Source organism: Zeugodacus cucurbitae, chromosome 6, assembly GCF_028554725.1.
Source record: "Zeugodacus cucurbitae isolate PBARC_wt_2022May chromosome 6, idZeuCucr1.2, whole genome shotgun sequence".
Taxonomy (NCBI): Eukaryota; Metazoa; Arthropoda; class Insecta; order Diptera; family Tephritidae; genus Zeugodacus; species Zeugodacus cucurbitae.
Window position 1 is genome coordinate 51,461,026 of NC_071671.1, and position 21,933 is coordinate 51,482,958.

A 21,933-nucleotide genomic window follows, 5' to 3' on the forward strand; every position below is an offset into this window, starting at 1 on the left:
GTCTTATTTTCCACTTTCTCTTTCTATTTTGTTTCGTTATCTCGAGCTTTTCCGTTTTATTTTTTGTTCGGTTTTCTTCTGGTTTTCGCCCGCAATTTTCGCATCAAGTGGATGACTTAACAACACAATTGTGCATAAAAAGCATTAAATGGCGAATGGTGGTTTATAGCAACAGAAAATTGGTGAAAGCAAGAAGTGTAAACAAAAACAAAATGTCAAGATTATATTACATATTTAACAGAATAGATTATACTCCATTTTTGTAGTTGAATAAAATTTCGGATCAGTTTCGGTGGTTTGGAGAAAAAATACTTGTGGCATGAGAGTTAGTTTTTCGTATTCCAATTTGGAAGAAACAATTCGAATTACAGCTCAAAAATCAAGATACCGAAGTAGTAGATTTTAATTTCATTTTACTTAGAGAACTATGGCAACTTTGGATTTGCTGACATCCCAATTAAGTAACAGAAGCTACTAAAAGAGAAAGTGATTAAATCCTTCTAATGGATCATTCAAATGATTGTTATCTGATATCATAATAAACGAGAGAATACACAATAAAAGTTTTCATAGTTCTTAATTTGTGGTTAAGTGCCTCTAAAGAAATTACGTCATAGTATAGATAGAACTCACCAGCCAGACAGAGATCTCATCCCTACCCATTTCCTGGAATCCCAAATTAATGTAACCGAGACGACCTTGATTTATCCATTTAAGGAATATCTTAAGCTTTTACAAATATAAGAACACCAAATGTTTCCTCCGAAAATCTTCGTATAACGAATAACCGGATGTCCCAATTCGCATCATATATTCTAATTTATTACAAATTTGGTAAGATGTTTCGAAATATTGATAATGTATATAATTCTGCGACTTCCGACGTTCAACACTTTGATCCCTTTAATACAATCTTATGCTGAAACCTGGTGTTGGACAACCAGTGTAGTTGCGAGAAGTCCTATTGTACATTCCAGCGTATCATAAGCATTGAAAAATAGAGTATCGTTGGCGGTTTCTGCAAACGCTTAATTCTAATATGTAAGATTTGTCGGTGAAACCGAATCTCATTACACCCTTCTATATCTCCAATATTTAACATGTAAAGTATACTCTCTATGAATTTTAAATTCCATTTTGTACTGAGTGACCTGTCGATGTCCATTAAGCGAAATGGGTGCTAACGATTAATTTGTTTGAAAATGTCCAATTCGTTTCTGCCGCATGTCGTCAACACCCCCTCATCTGCATCCTCATCATCTCTATCACCCAGTGTTGTCTTTTGCTGTTAGCTGTTTCGTTGTTAATTAGTTCGCTTATTTGTTTGCTTTTTGCTTTCGTGATTTCGCTGCCAAATTCACCAATTCGTTACTTTATTAAGGGAAACGGCAAATTAATTTTGCCAATTTGCACTCATTCACCACTCGACTCGGCGGCATTCATGCGCTTTATATTTTTATATTTTTTTCGCTTTTCGCTTTCTGTTCACCCCTTTTTGTGATGTGACAGAGATTGCTTTAAAAGTTTTGTTTTTTGTTTCTCACTTTGCTTAGGATGTTATTTTCGGTTCAAAACCTGCTTCTTCTTTCAAGTCTACCTAACGCTTTTTTCTATTGTCTATTTGTCAAGAGCCAAAAGCTTTACATAAGGAGCTTCAATTACTTTTAAGTCTGTATGAATTTTTAATAACTGATTTTTTAGATTTTAATTGAAATTTCAGACAAAAATACTGGAATTTCTTTGAATTTGAATAATATGACAATAAATAGATAAAATAATTTTAATGAAAAGCTTGTATTCCAGCTGGTCTTAATGGTCTCAAAATTTATTAAAAAAACGCTTTGAATAAAGGTTAGGTTATAGTAAGTGACCATTGTTCATTTGTTTATAATTTAGCAGTGTTAAGTGTGAAGTTACTGTGAATAAAATAACTCTACTGATGGCTCGGCTCTACTGGTTGAGGTTAAGCATACTTTCTATCTACCGCCTGGTAGAATAATGGGAAAACATAGTCAGCCATATGAAATACATATATCTGCTAGCTTGGTTGAGTAAGCGGTACTAACAATAATTATGTTTTTATTTCTTCATTCTGTGCCTTTCGGTATAAAAATTTGACAGGACTAAAATCGATCCAACTATATTTAGCTCTAAATAGACGAAACAAAGCCATATTTTTGTAAATATTAACAAGTAAGGAAAGGCTAAGTTCGGGACATTTTACTCTCTCATTTTATACTCTCGCAAATTTCTTGATTTCGTTTTAGTAAGATAATACAAAATTTGATCCATATATTCGGCATAAAGTTCACTAGAATAACGAAAATCATTGAATATAGTATATGAGGGCTGAGGTAATTCCTAAATCGATTTCACTCATTTTCAGCACCAAGGTAGACTATACTCACTTAATTTTGCTAAGATATCTCACATATAACCGATATAAAGCCCAGCGTGTTTTTGAAAACCTATAATTAGGTATATGGGAGCTAGGGTAAGTTATAACCCGATTTTTGGAACAAAGACACACTACTAGAAGAAAAAAAGCCCTGAAAAGTTAAAGTCCGGTTTCGAAAATATTTCCACATCTTCATTGGTTCCTTATGTATACCTTATAATGTGAAGGAATCAGATGGAATTCAAAATTAACGTATATGGAAAGTAGTCGTGGTTGTAAACCGAGTTCGCCTATTTTTCATTCGTATTATCAGGATGTCCAGAAATAATTATATACCGAATTTCATTGAATTCGGTCGAGTAGTTCCTGAGATATATTTCTTGACCCATAAGTGGGCGACGCCACCCCCATTTTCCATTTTGTAAAAAACCTGAGTGCAGTTTTCCTCTGCAATTTCCGTTTCAGTATTTTCTTCAGTGTATGGTGATATTTTGCACTTCGCTGAGTGGAAAATTAAATTCATTTTTCGAAACGCTGCATGCTGCTTGTGACGAAACACTGACGTGAACTCAAACAGAAACGTGGTTAAAAGCGCCATGGACGAAGAAGCGTATGATGTTGGTAGCAGAGTAAGCGTTGTCGGTAAGTACATAAAATAAGGTGAAATGCAGCTTCGCCTTGTCTTGCCAACCAATAACCGACACAAATTAGCAGCAATAAAATTGAAATAAAAAGCTGGGCCACAAGTACCCACATACTACTGAGTTCATCTTAATCTCTGTAAGTGACTATTGACTGCACATAAGTGAGCTCATATGCTGAGCAGAATTTGCATGAGACACCCACATGTGCTTGCACGCTGTTCAGCTCATTTCACTTCAGTTTAGTTCGCCTCGGTTCGGCTCGGCTGGTCTTGGCTGCGACTATAACGAACTGTAGCTTATTGAAGTGGAATAATACTTATTTGGCGCTTCATGCAACATAGTGAAGACGACGGTGTGTTGAAAGCGACCAACAACAGTCCACAAGCAACTATTTTTATTAGTCAAAAGTGTGCCAACTGAAAGAGTTTACTGGTTTTGTTATTTGCTCCCTCTCCCTCTCATTGATATAGCCCGATATTCTTTTATATAAGTTGTTTAATATGAAAATCTTTGTAATTTCATGTAAAATTTCTGGAATTATGTAGCAAAGTTGGAGCATGTGTTTGCTGCTCTCTTAATTCATCTTTTTTCGGTTATTCCAAAGCATGCATCTTGATAACTAGACTTACACCAAAGTGGTTTTTTAGTATTATTTCATATAATAATTTGAAAAACAACTGGGACCATATACCCAGTGGTCCATTTATGCGTAATTAGCTTGCTTAATCATGCCTATGCATAATCATATAAAGCAAAGCAGATCAACATTCAAGCAGGCAACACTTCATCAATAAAACATACGAACACACATGGTAGTATATATGTAAATTTAGATACAAGTCTACAACATTTGCATAATACACTAAACATCGCCATCCATGGCGTATACGTGACATGCAATGCCACACACAGCTAAGAGATTACGTATACGCCATATCAGTCGACATGTTTGATAAACATAGGCAGTGCACTGTTCTCGATGTTATGAGCGGAGTGGGCGTGACAGCATAGCATAGTTGAAACGTGTTTGCCCGCCTGAACATGTTTACTTGCCTGGACAAATTTCGCAGTAGTGTTGCCACAACTTTGCAAGGCTAATTGAAATTCATGCATTATGTAATAGTAGCCACTAACTGACCACTAGGGCCGGTTTGACAAACGCGTAAACACATGACATTTCGCCGTAACATAAATGAAGAGCACACACTACCTGGAGTTAGCAGCTCCTGTTTACTAAAGAGAAATATTTGCGGGCAGTCCGCAGGAGGCAAATAGCAAGCTGCCTACAGAAAAGCGCTGACATTTCGCTGACAAATGTCAACAGTCTGTCTGCAAAAGCGGATGTCGACGCGTCATTCTCGCCGACCTTACGTGGATTGACATTTTTCCAACGATTTGACTCGTTAAGTTCTTTGCGCATTTCTTGTTTGCTCTCTTTGCCACCTATTCTACTTTCTTTGTTTGCTTTATGTGTTTGTTTGTATAGCACAAATCTGTTTTAGTTTCCCCACATAATTGGCTACACATTACACACATTAGTAGTCTAGTCATTGAAGTTAGCAAATTGATTTGAAGTGCTCTAGTGAAGCGGATTCTAATGTAGCAGCAACGCAGGTGGGTAGTTTTTAATCAGCTATGTGTGTATGTGTGTGTGAATGGGAACGATTCATATGAAAGCATATTCTCAAAATGAGGAATTAAAAGCCCTTCAAGTGCTCAAGTCAAAGCATTTTCTTTCAAGTCTGCTGCTAAAGACTTGACGTCAAGTGACGTATTCATCAAAATTAGTCAATCGATTGCCACAAACGAAACTGAGGTTTTAATGTTCGGTTGGTATATTTTTTTGCTGGGCTAGAGTCTCGTTAAATAAAAATGAAAGTTTGACTGGTTATGAGCAAGAGTTTCAAACACTTAATAAATATTCGCGTTTAATATATAAAATATTTTGGAGCTAAATGTTTATATTCTCGCAAAAAATATTGCTAAGGGAGTATTATGGTTTTATTTACATTATTTGTTTGTAAGTCATAAAACTAAACGAGTTAGATATAGGGTTATGCATATCAAAATGATCACGATGACGATACGAGTTGACATCCGGATGTCTATCTGTCTGTCTGTCCATGCAACGGATAAATTGAGTAAAAATTGAAATATATTAACGAAACATGGAACACGTATTCCTTGGCACCCTGAGAAGGCTGCTTGATTTGGGCAAAATCAGACCATTGCCACGCCCACAAAATGGTGAAAACCGAAAACACTTAAAGTCCCATAACAAAAGTTATAAAAGTAAAATTTGATACAAAGAATCGCACTAGGAAGGTGTATATGTGGATGTAATATTTTTGGGGAAGTGAGCGTGGCGCCGTCCTCAAATAGGTTTTTGGTATATATCTCGCAAACCAATAAAGCTATATCAACCAAATTTACTGCAGTCGGTTCTCTTAGGTACCCCACCATTCACCATGAAAATAGTTGAAATCGGATAATAACCACGCCAACTTCCCATACAAAACGTCAGAACACTAAATTTTACAGAAGAAATTGCAGAAGGAAGCTGCACTCAGATTTTTTTCAAAATGGAAAATGGACGTGGCATCGCCCACTTATGGCTCAAAAACCATATCTCAGGAACTACTCGACCTATTTCAATGAAATTCGGTATATAATATTTTCTTGACACCCTGATGAACATGAATATGAAGAGTTCAGTACCTTATGGAAATTTTTCACAAAAATATCGGTAAATCTCTCAGACATCTCAATAGTGTGGCTCTGTACCAGAAATGGTTAAAATCGGGCCATAACTTCCCCTAGCTAATTATAGGATTTTCAAAAATACGATTTACTTAATAGCTTATAAATCGGTTGATATGCGAAATATCTTAGCCGAATTAAGTGAGCATATAGTGAAATCGGTTCAGGAATTACCTCAGCCTATATACTATATATGATGATTTTCGTTTTTCTATTGGACTTTATGCCGAATATATGGGTCAAATTATGTGATATCTTAATAAAAATATATCAATAAATTGGAAGAGTATAAAATGTTCGCCTGCACCCGAAAGTAGCCTTTCTTTTCTTGTTATATTAGAGAATTGGTAAAATTTATTCCAACCTACGTAGCTAGTTATTGAAAATTCAACACCATTTCAAACATTTAGCATACCTTATGAAAGATCGAGTTCGATTTTCAGGAACAAAAATATATAATTATAAAAATTCCGTTTACTTCAAATAATTTTTGTAAATCATAACAAATATTGTGTTTGAAAGCAATGGTATCCCGACACAGAAATGCGAACAAACCATGGAAACAGCCACAAAAGAATGTCAATCTCTGTTTTACCCAATTAATTAAAGGCGGCAATTAAATTAAGGCGGCAACTAAAAGTATCCGTAAGCAATAAAAATAATGCAGGTAAAGCGACCCTGTAGGAAAACGGTAAGTTATTGGAAAAATACGAGTTTAGAAGTAGTTCGTTTGATAGATTAACGCAAATGAGTTTGAAACCAAGACATATCTCGACATTGTACAAATATGAATAGTTTAGTTTTCCTGACTTACATGTAGAAACATTGACAATACAAAATATGTGTGACAATCTGTAGGGATAATAGAAAAATAATTTACTTACCAAGCATACAATTGAGCGCCTAATGATGATAATGATATTGATAGAGGGGAAGAAGAAGATGAGTAAACCTCAACGTTTACAAAGATATGTGTTGTTGCGTTGTGCGTACGCTTGGCAGGAGCTTATGGCTAGCAAGGATATGGTGACGTTTAGCACATTTCTCTTTGTGTGTTGGAGCCGATAAAATTTCACTCTTATACATATATTCACTTGCATTTATTTATTTATATAAACAACGGTGTGTCGCATATGGAAATCTATGTAGCGTCGCGGTAGCAACAGCTGTTTACAAACCCGATTAGGTTGCCGGCGCATCTAAGCCAATCCGATTATGCAAATATGAGGGTTTAACTGTGTGAGCTAGTGACGCGTCGGTTTTTAGATTATTAGCTGTATTTGTTATGCTAGTTATGGACTCATATACTCAACTATATGACTAGAGCATATGTCAGTTATGGCCCAATTAAAAAATACACCACAGCGTTTATGCTGATCACGCACTTTTTATGACACTTTTCATATGTTTATTAGGCACAGATGATGCTGCTGCAATAAAATTGATGAGGTAGAAGTGAGATTAAGGATTATTTGTATTAAATTTTTTTGATTTTTTTTTTAAATAAAATTTTATTTATCCACCGCTTTTGTTCACACTTTTCACCATTGATTATTCAATAAATCACCGCGTTCGAATTTCACTCGATATATTAATAAATTAAACGCTTACCACCGATGTAATAAATTTATTAATACACAATCCCTCTCACACAAACACACACACTGCCAAGTTTGACCGTCGTAAAAGCTGGTAGTGCAATAAACAAATCCCCACAAATCGCCGTAAAGTTGCCAATACACTTTTTAATGGTCCGCTAAGGGGGGAGACGCACGGCTGTAATACTAAAAAATGCATTGAAATTGCCGGAAGGGAGCTAAAAGCGTAGAAGTGTGTGTAAATGTGGATCTATATGTTTAAATGTGTTTCTCCGCAAGAGCACAATAACGCCTACGCTAGAAAAGTATCGATGTGGCAACAAATTTCTCGGGGAAAAACACCAGTAACAAAAGCTGATCACAACAACAAAACAGAGGTGTGAAACAATATTTGTGAGACAAATGAACGTACGAATGCACATGTGGTGGGAGTATGGCAATAAAAAATACAGGGTGCGTAGTATTAATTATGAGAATTTTATCGATCCAAACAATTTTTAGAATATTAATTAGCTGTGCAAAAAATATTTATTTTTTTTTTTTAATTTTATAACAACTTTATTTGAAGATTTACAAAATAACAGATCAATCTGGGCAACGATTGAAAAAAGATAAAAGTACACTATTAGCACGAATACATTTTTTACTAACTAATGTTAGTAAGTGCTTCAGCGGTTTGTTATCAATTTTTTTTTTAAATATAATTGCCAATTCCACTATTTTCCACAAATATAGAGCTTTAAGCCCATTCCTTCCACTACAAATACACAACTCACTCGCCACAGCAACAATTTCAAACTCATCAACTCAGCGTTCATCAATGCAAATAAGCCTCATATATTTTTCACATTTTGAAGGGGCTCTTAAATCGTTAATTAATAGGTGCTAAACATGTGAAGCACACACTCTGAACACTTACACCTCAAAGATATGACTCCATAACGCAACACGTTGCTTCTCTTACATGCGATTATGTGTAAATAATAAAATGTTTAGGTCCAACAAAAGATTTGTTTGCGATGTCTGTTAAACTCGTTAAATATCCGCTCGTGCGGTTGCCCACATTTACTTGGAAGCACCTATGCTAGTATGTGTGTATGAATTTTATGCTTTCATGTGTCGAGCACGTGCCATTTCAACCTAGTAAACAATTGCCGTCGCCTAAATATAGGCAGCAAAAGGAGCGGAGAGAAAAAATAATAGCCAGCAGAAAGTAACGGTTAAAGAGACTGCAGAATACAATGTCATCCAGCCGTCTGAGGGACTACAAACACACGCACAAATCCGCGTATGTGTGTCACACAATATGGCACGCTTGCCAGCACTAATACTACAGAGTACAGTTAGTGCAGCCAAGTGGGTCGCTTGGCTTCATTTGGCTGCACTCAGCACTCTCACAATAAAACTCTAACAAAAAAAAAAAAAAACAAACGCGTAATTTATAGACAGAGAAAGTTCAATTATTTGTAAGCGACGCTTGAGTGTCCATTAACTGTGTTATGGCCGGCCGACCGACTGGCTGACTGCCACCATGAGGGCATCACAACAAACACACAGACTCACAGCATAATCATCATCACTGCCATCACGAGCACATAGTAGGGAAACAATAACTGCTTGGTGAGTAGGTCAGTGGTTATTCTTTCCGCGCAGTGTCCATAGTAATTATTGTCACACGTCGGAAATTTTCACATTTCACTGATTTCCGTTATATATTTTTTCCATTGTCACCATGCACTAAAACCACAATTGAGTCAGCAATTAAATATTCAAACACTATACTGAGCACAGCAGCACACATATTGTTGTTTTTCATTTTCGCTTTTCGTGGCTTTATTTATTTATTTTATGAACTAATTTTTCCAAAAAATTTCGAAAAATAAATAAAGCCAACATCAATCACTGATATCCGTGAAAAACACAATTTTCCAGCATTTGAATTTAAATTTCTCTAGAATAAGAGAAAATATTTTTTTTGTTTACGTTTCAACATATCCATTTAACCGCTAATTTCCGCTTCCGACCAACGTACACGCTGCTGTTTACGACGAAACTGACTGCATGGCGAGTGTGTCAGCTCGTTTTTTATGAAACTGTAACTGCCGAGGAAATTCACGAGCTACTACAACAACAATGTTTGCTATTAAACGCAACGCTCGTTCGAACTCAAACTTATGCGTCCAACACTTGATACCGCAAAAAGTGCACCGTAAGTAAATTGTTAAAATTCAAAACACAACAAGATTGTTTGCAACATGTTGCATGCAGCGAAATATGAAAACAACTTCTTTCGTTTTTACAAATACAAATCCGATAGACAACTTGGTTTACTATGACTACAACTTTGTCACATTCTCACAAAATACATCCAAATACATTTGAAGACACTCAAGCTCTTGCTTTAAGTGTTCATTTTACCAGTTGGGGCACATAATGAACAAGTGTAAACTTTGCACAATTCGAAATTAGGGGTACTTTGAAATGCGCATGCGCTTGAACAGGCTGTGAACGTATTCCCCCGGCTTGATTTAACAGTTCTTTATACCGTAGCAACGTTACATCGAAAATTAAGATAAAATGTATTAAATTTTTTGGTTTAAAACCAAGTTGCTCATAGTAATGGGAAGGTATAAAATCTAAATAATGGAAATTCTGACATTTGTTTCAAATGAAAAACGAAATCTCAACATGATAGAAAACTTTAAGTAAGGAAAAACACAAGTTCGCTTCCAAACTCGTAATAATACAATAATGAGAAGAGTTTTTCGAACAAACGATCAATAATAAAGATAATGTAAAGAACAGTTAAATTGTTCGAATTTTTCTACCATAAATCATATCATGAGTCTTGTGACTGAACTGTAGAAACATTCCCGAACCAATAAACTTTGTTTTGTGCTTGAATTTTTGACTTAAAATGCCTTAAGCTTTGAACTGCGACTAAATATCTTCTACTTGATAAAAATAAATAACAAAATGTTTTTCTGGCTCTTGACTACTGACACAAAAATGCCCTCAGATCCTTATGAGAAAAGTACAACAGTCTGGGTATGGGTATATCATAAGGATGGCCACTGCTGTGTTTTTCCATCATTATTATAATAATTGTGTTCTTCCAGCAGTCACATACATAGACGTCTGCACGACAGCGGGGACCGCAATAATGGTGCAAGAAAAGAAAATTCATTATTTCATTTGTGAGTGTGCCTTTTCTGTTTGTTTTATGATGAAAATGTAATTAACTTTCGTGTCAATATTTGCGACGCTGTCATTCAACGCTCTTCATCTTAGCCCATGCTATATGCCATATGGATATACAGCAGCAAAGGAGGTACGAAGGAACGAAGGAAGTTATTTGTGTCTCAGCATTACTTAATGATTCACTGTCATTGTCAGATGTGATAGTTAATGCCATGAGATCTCAATGCCACCATGAGATGGCTTACAGAGGCAAAGCAGAGTTGGAGACCAGTGGGTTCTTTGTGCATATATATATGTAGTTTCACACCATAATAGCATATGGACCAACATTCGTTGAAGTGCTCACTATGTATAATAATATATATTTATCCACATGTGGATTTAAATAAATTTGTTTCATGCAGTTCACTAAAAACAATATTGTACAGCGCACTTTTGTTTTCAATGTATCATCAATTGAGAGAATAAACAAAAATTACATTGAATTTGGCTGGAAGTGCAAGCATATGACTAATTGCTAACATGATCTTCAGGTCCTAGGTCACGAACACCCACATTCATTAAGCAAATAGGTCCAGTAAAAGCAGAAAACCATTTATGATTTCTTTCGTTGGCAGCTAAGTAATCTAACAATGTGAAGTGATGTGGTCTCCAGATTTGCCAGAAGTCGTTCGCCGAAAGGGCATTGTATACCTCCGCACGCTCCTTAAACAATACATTCATCATGATACCTGCTAGCTATTTTCAGAGAAGCCCAATCGGTTATATGCTATCGAAGAAATCCACCAGGTTATTTTTTTTCTACAAAAGAAAACCATCTAAATGACACTGGTTTTAAGGAAAAATATAATTAATAGCAAGTAAGGAAAGTGTAAGTTGGGGTGTAACCGAACATTTTATACTCTTGCAATTTATTGATATATTTTAATTAAGATAACACACAATTTGACCCATATATTCGGCATAAAATCTAGTAGAATAACGAAAATTATATTTAGTATATGAGGGCTGAGGTAATTCCTGAACCGATTTTACTAATTTTCACCACCAGGGTACACTAAATCCAAGACACACTATTACGAGAAAAGGATTCCCTCTGAATTCTATGTGAAAAATTACACTTAGACACTGAGTTCTTCATTTATTCATTCATTCAATATCAGGGGCCAAATGGCAGAAGAAAGCTACACTCAGCCTTAAAAAAAAATGGAAAATGGTCATGGCGCCACCTATTTATGGGTCAAAAACCATATCTCAGGAACTACTCGACCGATTTCATTGAAATTCGGTATTTAATATTTTCTTGACACCCTGATAACATGACAAAATTTTTAATTCCATCTGATTCCTTCACTGTGTATTATTCATATACATTGGGAACCAATGAAGATAGCGGAATAAAACTTTTCACAAATACTGTACTGTGGCTTCACTTGTGGAGAAATTGTCGAAACGGACTATAACTTTTCAAGGCCCCGGATATCGAACATGAAGAACTCAGTGCCTAAGGGTAATTATTCACCGAAAATATGGGTTAATCTCGCAGATAATTTAATTGTTTTCTTCTAATAGTGTGTCTCTGATCCAAAAATTATTAAAATCGGGTCATAACATCTCCTAGCTTCCATATACCTAATTATAGGTTTTTCAAAAATAGTATTTTATTTTTGGCGTGATCATGTCCATTTCCACAAAAAAATTGGCATCCAAATATGCCCCTTCTTAGTGCGATTCTTTGTACCAAATTTTAGTTTTATACCTTTATTTAGTTCAATACCAATTATCTGACAGTCCCAAGGAACATGTGTACCAAGTTTCGTCAAGATATTTTAATTTGTATTCAAGTTATCCGTTGCACGGACAGACGGACGGACAGATAGACATCCGGATTTAAACTCGTATCGTCATCCTAATCATTTTGATATATATAACCCTATATCTAACTCGTTTAGTTTTATGACTTACAAACATACATACGAACAACTCTCTTAGCAATTTTGTTGCGAGAGCATAAAAATTAATTCCAATCATAATGACCATATTTACATCTATATAAGTTTACTATTACAATAGTAAATAGGGATAGAGAACCGGTTGATATAGATTTTTCTAATAAAAAGAGTGCAGCCTACTAATGATTAAGCCCTTCTTAACCACGTGAGGTCCTCTTTAATATTTTATTTGTATATCTATTGTATACAAATGCAAGATTAATTTATGTCATTAAACCAAAATAGGTTACATGAGAAATTAAATGTCCATTACCATTAACTTGAGAAATCTATTAAAAAAATGCAAGCATTTGTACACCAAATGACCAACTAGGATACCTGTGTGATTATCTCTAAGCATATAATATATCAGTCCAATTTACAGGTCATCAAGTGCAGAGCATCTCCGAAGAATATGTTGCAGAATATGCAGAAAAGCTTCATTATGAGCTGAAAAATATAAATTTCTGCAATTCATGGTAGCAAAACTTGTTTATAAATTGCACTCATCGCTCATTCATAACTATATATTTGCATTTCTTTTTCCCACTACTCGTTAATTTTTTGGTTCAAATGTTTTTCTTGATGTTCAAAACTTTTGGTTCTCATTCATGCACTTACTACCAGATTTTGTGTTTATTCTAAATCCAATTCATTCCAGTTGCAAATTGAAGCAGTTTTAGCATAACATACAACTTGAACTCGTACTAATTAAATTTTTAGTTAAATTTGCATGAGAAGTGTATCGTTCGCACTCTATATTTACAAAGTTTTCAAATTTCGATGCCATAATATATGGAACTTGATTTTTTAGCATGTCCACAGCCTGAACTCAAATTCGTACGAAGGTCATCAGCTGTCGCTGGCCTGTTGGCATAGACCATAGACTTGACGTAGCCCCACAGGAAATAGTCTAAGGACGTCAAATCGCACGACTGAGGCGGCCAATTGACTGGGCTATTTCGTGAGATAACACGTTCACCAAACTTGGTTTTCAATAAATCGACTGTGACATTCGCTGTGTGGCTTGTGGCGCCGTCCTGTTGGAACCACATATTGTCCATGTCCATATCATCTAATTTCAAAAATATTCGGTTTTCATTGAGCGTTAGCGATTCTCATTCACAGTAACGTGCCGGTCTTGAACATCACTGAACAAGTACGGACCAATGACGCCGCCGGTCCATAAACTGCATCAAACCGTAATTTTTTCGGGATGCAATGGTGACTTATTTTGCTTGTTCACGAAGCCATTCAGCCAGAAATTTCGGTAGTAATTTTTAATAATTTTGTTTGTTTTTAAGAATTGAAAATGCATGTAAACTACTATTTATTTCTTTTATCTAATTAAAAAAGTCAAGAACAGACTTTGTTTCAATGAACTTAATTCCTAAGTAATTTTCTAATACTTTAATACAAATACTAGTTTCTTACTCAGTCTAATTTTTTGTTGTGGTTTTTCTCTTGATTACATTATCACAATTCACTTTGCATTGTTTTCATTTGCTACTACCAATTACAAACCTAACAACAAAAACAAAATTTTTTTTTTTGCATCAATTAATTTTAGGAAACTACAAACTATTTTCTTTTTAATTTATTTTTTAATGGAGTAAATTGTGTTCTTAAATGTTAGATGGAAAATACAAAAAAACGTTATGAAGATAATAACAAACATACATAAATTTATTCTTCTTTTTTACTCACTTAAGCTCAACACTAAGTCCTTTTCCATAATTACTTGTAAATTGATTTACATTAACATAATTATTAATAGTTTATAAGTAGATATTATTCGTTTTTGGTGTACTGGTCAGAAGCTATGCTAGAAAACAAATCATTTCCATTCAGAAAGTAGTAATTTTGATTTTATATTTGGTTTTTTTAAGTATGTATGTAGGTACATAAGTCTAGCATTAAGAATTAAGTAAAGGCATATATATACATATGTATTTTGTATTTAAGGTTCAATTGTATTGTACATTTAATTCAGAAATGTATATTAACGATGCTTTCAGAGTTAACAGTAAAGTTCTAATTAATATATTCTGTGAAATTAAAAAAAAATCGATTAACTCCAAAGTCCGCATTGATATTAAAATTATTTTTTTGTTAATTTCAACTTCACGCTTCAGTATTTAAATATTTATTTATGTCATTACAAACATACTATATGCACTTATAAACTTAATAAAAGTAACAAAAAAAAATCAGAAATCTAAAACTAATAGCCCCTTAAAATGCAGTCATGTGAATTTGCATAGTTAAAACCCCATTGAGCTCTTCGGCTTCATAAGTTTTTTTAGAAATTATTAATGCATCGCGATGTGCAAATAAGCTCAAAGCTCACGCATATCATTTGGCATTCAAATGCGGCATTATGTGTGGTATTTTGAAAATTCCGACGATTGTTGTTCAATGGTTTATGCAATTGTTGATTGAGGATTTGTATTCATATATGTATGTAGCTGTGACAAGTGAATTATTTTGTTAATGCAAATGATGAAAGCGAAATTTTAGCAAAATAATTTATAACGGCAAATAGTTTAAGGAATGTTGTCAATTTGACAGTCCTTAGCAGGATAAAAATGTGAGTATGTTCTGCTTGCGTAGATACAACGGCGCTATGAACAAAAAGTTTTAAATGAAAATCTATGATGTAAAAAATGTATAAAAAATATTAGAATTAATAATAATAAAAATATAAATATAATAAAAATAAATATAAAAAATGTTTGGTCTGTATTACTGTTATATATGCAAATTTTAAATATGATGTTAAAAAATATTCCATTTAAATAAACAAAATTTAGTTGTAAAAAGTGTCTTTTGAAAATGTAATGTAAATTAAACACATGAAAATACTTGCTTGTTATTGTAAGTCAATTGCTGTTACTTAAACCGCAAACCGTGTGTGTAATTACATCTAAATGTTTATAAAAAATGACGCTTATAATTTAAATTTAATTATTAATTGTTAAATTTGAATAACAACTAGTGCGTCATTAAACTACAATACAAATACAGATTTTAATAAATATTACATATTTTTATATATATATATATATATGTATATATGTATATAAGCCATTAATCTACAACACGTTAGTTCCATTACATACACAATTGCTTATGTACATAGACATAAACGTATCATATGCTCAAATATATGTTCACATCAGGAAAACAATCGCTATTTTTTCACTTAATCAACGACCCTTGCCTTATATTATTATTATTACTATTATTATTATTGAGTTATATAATAGTTATAATTAAGCGTTCATATCAAAATGTGTAATTTTATTTCGACGCGACAACTTGCGGTGGATACACTTTGACGACTGTTGAATTACATTTGTACAAATAAATACGAAAGCGCACACGCACACACACTCAAACACGCATATTTGTATTTTGAGTATCCGCTTTCCTTTGCTTTTGCTGCTTATTGTTGCTTGTTGTTGATAAATATATCCCTTTGCATTTGTGATTTATTATACATATTTGCTTGTGCCTTTCCTATAATTTTCTCCTAATTTGGCGTTCACACTTCCCTCCTCTGCCGCTCTGTTGGAAATTACAGTCATCGGACGCATTGTTGATTTGCTGTTTGGTTTTTCGTGATGCACGGCGTATGAGTGACCTGCAATTTGAAGCGCACATTTGTAAAGGGTGATTTTTTAAGAGCTTGATAACTTTTTTAAAAAAAAAAACGCATAAAATTAGGTGGTCCATTCGGAAAGTCCAATTTTGGGCAACTTTTTCGAGCATTTCGGCCGGAATAGCCCGAATTTCTTCGGAAATGTTGTCTTCCAAAGCTGGAATAGTTGCTGGCTTATTTCTGTAGACTTTAGACTTGACGTAGCCCCACAAAAAATAGTCTAAAGGCGTTAAATCGCATGATCTTGGTGGCCAACTTACGGGTCCATTTCTTGAGATGAATTGTTCTCCGAAGTTTTCCCTCAAAATGGCCATAGAATCGCGAGCTGTGTGGCATGTAGCGCCATCTTGTTGAAACCACATGTCAACCAAGTTCAGTTCTTCCATTTTTGGCAACAAAAAGTTTGTTAGCATCGAACGATAGCGATCGCCATTCACCGTAACGTTGCGTCCAACAGCATCTTTGAAAAAATACGGTCCAATGATTCCACCAGCGTACAAACCACACCAAACAGTGCATTTTTCGGGATGCATGGGCAGTTCTTGAACGGCTTCTGGTTGCTCTTCACCCCAAATGCGGCAATTTTGCTTATTTACGTAGCCATTCAACCAGAAATGAGCCTCATCGCTGAACAAAATTTGTCGATAAACACATTTCGAACCGAACACTGATTTTGGTAATAAAATTCAATGATTTGCAAGCGTTGCTCGTTAGTAAGTCTATTCATGATGAAATGTCAAAGCATACTGAGCATCTTTCTCTTTGACACCATGTCTGAAATCCCACGTGATCTGTCAAATACTAATGCATGAAAATCCTAACCTCAAAAAAATCACCCGTTATAAGACATTCATTTGCACAAAATAAACATACACAGATGAATAATAATATCCATACTAACCTAGATCTGGGCTTCAATTTGTCATCGCCCCTGTTAGCGGCTGGATCAACTGCTTCGACTAAACTGGACTTTTATCACCGGAAACGGATGGACTGGCGTTGCGATTCTTGTCTATGGGAGAAAATATTTTTATGTTAACTTTATTCGCATACTGTATACTCATATAAAGTATATAATGACAATCCAAAAATAGCAATTATTGATAGTGGAAGCCATTAGAATGTTAAAAGAGGAAAGCTGCTGAGGTTCATGTGGACTCTGGTTTAGTTAAATATATTGAGGAAAGTTTGTTGGCACAAAATACAAGAAGCATCCAACAACTTCACACATACTTAGGAACGCAGAGGTTCTAGCACATATATTAGTTGTGAATTATAGGTTTTCAAGAATTTTTTATTTTTTCTCTTGGAAAACTATATTTACCAGTAGGCTTCGGTTTTCTGTAGGAATTGGCACGTTGAAGGACACTCAATAGTATACTTTACTACCTGTACCAAGATTCTATTTTGGCCATATTCCAGTGACATTTGTTGGACCCAGGCCTTTTCGTACACTTTGTCGATCTAAAATAATGTATTAAAACATAATATTTTTATTTTCATTAAGTTTTTTTTGAAGTGTTTTACAATTGTTTCATTTGCATGTTATTGGATTTTTACATTAATTTCTAAGTTCGCATGGGTTTTATGAAAGGGACGATTTTTTTTAAGTTGATAGGTGATTGCCTCATTTCGTAGATGAGTACCGAAGATGAAAAATATTTTGTAATTAAAGTGAAACTTTAATATCTGCAATGCTACATATTTGCTCCTATAACTCTATAACCCACATCGGATTAGTCAAAAACGTCTTTGAAATGTATTTTGCTCCAACCCACACCAAGCGAACATGCGTTTTTGTCTCGTCTTGTTCGATGTGGGTTGTCACATATGAAGCTATGTCATATCAGACACGAAAAGACGTCTTGACTAATCTGGTGTCAGTCGTGCATTTGTTTTGAATTTAAAACAAATTTTAACTGAAACAGAAGGGAAGAAAATAATTCACAAAAAATACGTGAATCCATTAAAATAATGCTTCTAAAATGCATTTTAGTCCTAAATCCATTTGACAAATTCATGGTGCATTTAAACTGCTATTTATCTCAGCAAAATCCATTGGCATCAAAAAGAAATTGCATTTCCAAATTGTCTGAATGATTAACGAAGCAAAGCAACTATTATACTTATTTGTAAAAACCCAGTGATGCAGACAAAATCGGGGTAACCATAAACCCACATATACATAGAAAGCCATATTGTCTAATGTGTGTGAGAAATGCAATTATGTGTGGCAGACTGTCTAAAAATAGTAACAAAATAAGTTCGTTCGTTTGTCAATTACTTGTGTATGACTGCATACACACACACCAAGGAACACCCAAATGCATACATTATGGCAAGACCATAAGCAAACCACACCAACAATACTAACAGTGGAAAAATAAAATCTGAAAACGACAATTGAGGTCATGGAAAAATAGGAAGAGGAGTAATAGACGAAGTTTTAAACGAAAGCAAACGATGCAATACAGCAATCGGCCGAGGTGTAAAGTGCGGCGTGTGAGTGCATAAGTGTGCCAGGATGAGCTGACATGGCTGGAAGGGCAGATGTGAGTCTGCACTGAATACCAATGAGTTCGAAGTTCAAGTATGTTTGCTTTCCCCATACTGTTATGTCTGCACTCTTGCAGTTGCATGCATTTTTATTACGCACTAGTGTATGTGTGCTTCAGTTGTTTTATTAAAATTGTTGCCACTTAGAAATGCGAGCAATTATTTTGTTGATATTTATAATTATTAAACATTTTATATGAAAATATTTATCTACAGATGTACATATATACACCTGCATTTCTGCTTAAATATATATATAAAAGAGCAACCATTTTGCGAAAATCCAAACATTTGTTTTCACACGGCAAGCTTTCAATTTTTTGCTGTTATTTAATTCGAATGACATGGCAGTACGAATAAGTTAACCCGAAACCGAATTTCACAGAATTGATAAACTTTTCGCTTCAATTGACAAATAAATGAAAATATTTCGAGTTTATAAACTCATAGTTTGAGCAATCATTGTGCAATTTCGTATGGTTTTTGGCATTTTAATGCATTGCAATTAGTACGTGCCCTGTAGGAAAAGTTTTACAAAAAAAGAGTTGAATCTATCGAGAATAATTTGTCATCATTAAAACTTAATATTAACCGGTCTCATGATCTTCTGATTTCTGGTAGCCAACTAGTACTAGTATCCGGGAGAATCAAGGCAATTAGCCAGCCATTTGTGTTTAGAAATCGAAAATAAGAGTATACAGGTTCTCTAGATTAGGTATGTTTTAGGTCTCTCAATTTAGATATTATTGTTATACATTGCCAGCTCTTTCTAGTATTAGTGAAAACCCGCTAGGCGGCGCCGCCATTAATTAATTTATTGAAGCCGTATTTATGAACCACTTTTAACCAAATTCGAATTTAATGATAATGAAATCCCAAAACACTTCGCTTTCGTGTCGAAAATGATAACCTGACAACACTGTGTACAAGCTTCAACGTTTTTCCTACAGCGTATGTAAATTGTACCATATTTACATATAAAGAGCTTATATATGCATTGTTAGTAATTTTTGAAGCACAATTATTGAAAATATTTTTCATTTCAATCATTACGAATTTCGATGGAATGTATTTGTACCGAAGTTTTGTGTTGTGAAACCGCATTTTTTCGATGAAATCGCCAAAGCATTAATTTCAACAAGTTGGACAAATTAGTGGAATTCAACGGAATGTGGACGCCGCATGTGGAAATTGGACCAGTTGTAATAATCGTGGATGCGCACATACTCCTATATAAATACATACATACATGTATACATATGAGTAAGTTTTTCATTTGCAAATTTTTATTGATACTACATGCCCAACACATAAAAAATAAGCCAAATCGCTTCACAACCACGCCTACTTGCTAAAGGGTGATTTTTTAAGAGCTTGATAACTTTTTAAAAAAAAAAAACGCATAAAATTTGCAAAATCTCATCGGTTCTTTATTTGAAACGTTAGATTGGTTCATGACATTTACTTTTTGAAGATAATTTCATTTAAATGTTGACCGCGGCTGCGTCTTAGGTGGTCCATTCGGAAAGTCCAATTTTGGGCAACTTTTTCGAGCATTTCGGCCGGAATAGCCCGAATTTCTTCGGAAATGTTGTCTTCCAAAGCTGGAATAGTTGCTGGCTTATTTCTGTAGACTTTAGACTTGACGTAGCCCCACAAAAAATAGTCTAAAGGCGTTAAATCGCATGATCTTGGTGGCCAACTTACGGGTCCATTTCTTGAGATGAATTGTTCTCCGAAGTTTTCCCTCAAAATGGCCATAGAATCGCGAGCTGTGTGGCATGTAGCGCCATCTTGTTGAAACCACATGTCAACCAAGTTCAGTTCTTCCATTTTTGGCAACAAAAAGTTTGTTAGCATCGAACGATAGCGATCGCCATTCACCGTAACGTTGCGTCCAACAGCATCTTTGAAAAAATACGGTCCAATGATTCCACCAGCGTACAAACCACACCAAACAGTGCATTTTTCGGGATGCATGGGCAGTTCTTGAACGGCTTCTGGTTGCTCTTCACCCCAAATGCGGCAATTTTGCTTATTTACGTAGCCATTCAACCAGAAATGAGCCTCATCGCTGAACAAAATTTGTCGATAAAAAAGCGGATTTTCTGCCAACTTTTCTAGGGCCCATTCACTGAAAATTCGACGTTGTGGCAGATCGTTCGGCTTCAGTTCTTGCACGAGCTGTATTTTATACGGTTTTACACCAAGATCTTTGCGTAAAATCTTCCATGTGGTCGAATAACACAAACCCAATTGCTGCGAACGGCGACGAATCGACATTTCACGGTCTTCAGCCACACTCTCAGAAACAGACGCAATATTCTCTTCTGTACGCACTGTACGCATTCGTGTGGTTGGTTTAATGTCCAATAAAGTAAACTGAGTGCGAAACTTGGTCACAATCGCATTAATTGTTTGCTCACTTGGTCGATTATGTAGACCATAAATCGGACGTAAAGCGCGAAACACATTTCGAACCGAACACTGATTTTGGTAATAAAATTCAATGATTTGCAAGCGTTGCTCGTTAGTAAGTCTATTCATGATGAAATGTCAAAGCATACTGAGCATCTTTCTCTTTGACACCATGTCTGAAATCCCACGTGATCTGTCAAATACTAATGCATGAAAATCCTAACCTCAAAAAAATCACCCGTTATATACCAGAACTTTGAAGACAATCTGAATCGTTTACATTACAATATATAAAGTGAGCACTAGTGAAGATATCGGTGCAGAACTTTGCCCAAATACTATGTTTATAGTGTGGCAGCCCTATTCTAAAATTCGCCGAAATCGGACCATAGGCTTTTAAGGCCCCATATATCGAACACGAGAATCTCGGTGCTTCTAATCTAATATTATGGTTTCCAACTTTCAATGGACTTTATACAATATATATGACGAATATGTGGGTCAAATTGTGTATTACATAATATAAATAAAGTCAAATAAATAAATTGCGAGAGTATAAAATGTTCGGTTACACCCGAACTTAGCCCTTCCTTACATGTTTTCATTTCAATTATTACGAATTTCGATGGAATGCATTTAAAGCGAAGTTTTGTGTTGCGAAACCGCAGGTTTTCGGTGAATTTGCCAAAGCATTAATTCCAAC

The 21,933-nt window shown here is 34.8% G+C and overlaps 1 protein-coding gene and 1 pseudogene across 3 annotated transcripts in view; both read right to left on the minus strand.

Annotated features, from left to right (window-relative positions):
* LOC105214541 (GTP-binding protein Di-Ras2) overlaps positions 1-6,835 on the minus strand; it is a 60,609-nt gene extending 53,774 nt beyond the window's left edge. For all 3 annotated transcript variants that reach the window (XM_054234430.1, XM_054234431.1, XM_054234429.1), the window contains exon 1: positions 6,687-6,835. The gene's annotated coding sequence lies outside the window, so the exon portion shown is untranslated. The remainder of the gene's footprint in view (positions 1-6,686) is intronic.
* Positions 6,836-15,697: 8,862 nt separating this feature from the next.
* LOC128922649 (GTP-binding protein Di-Ras2-like) overlaps positions 15,698-21,933 on the minus strand; it is a 44,268-nt pseudogene continuing 38,032 nt past the window's right edge.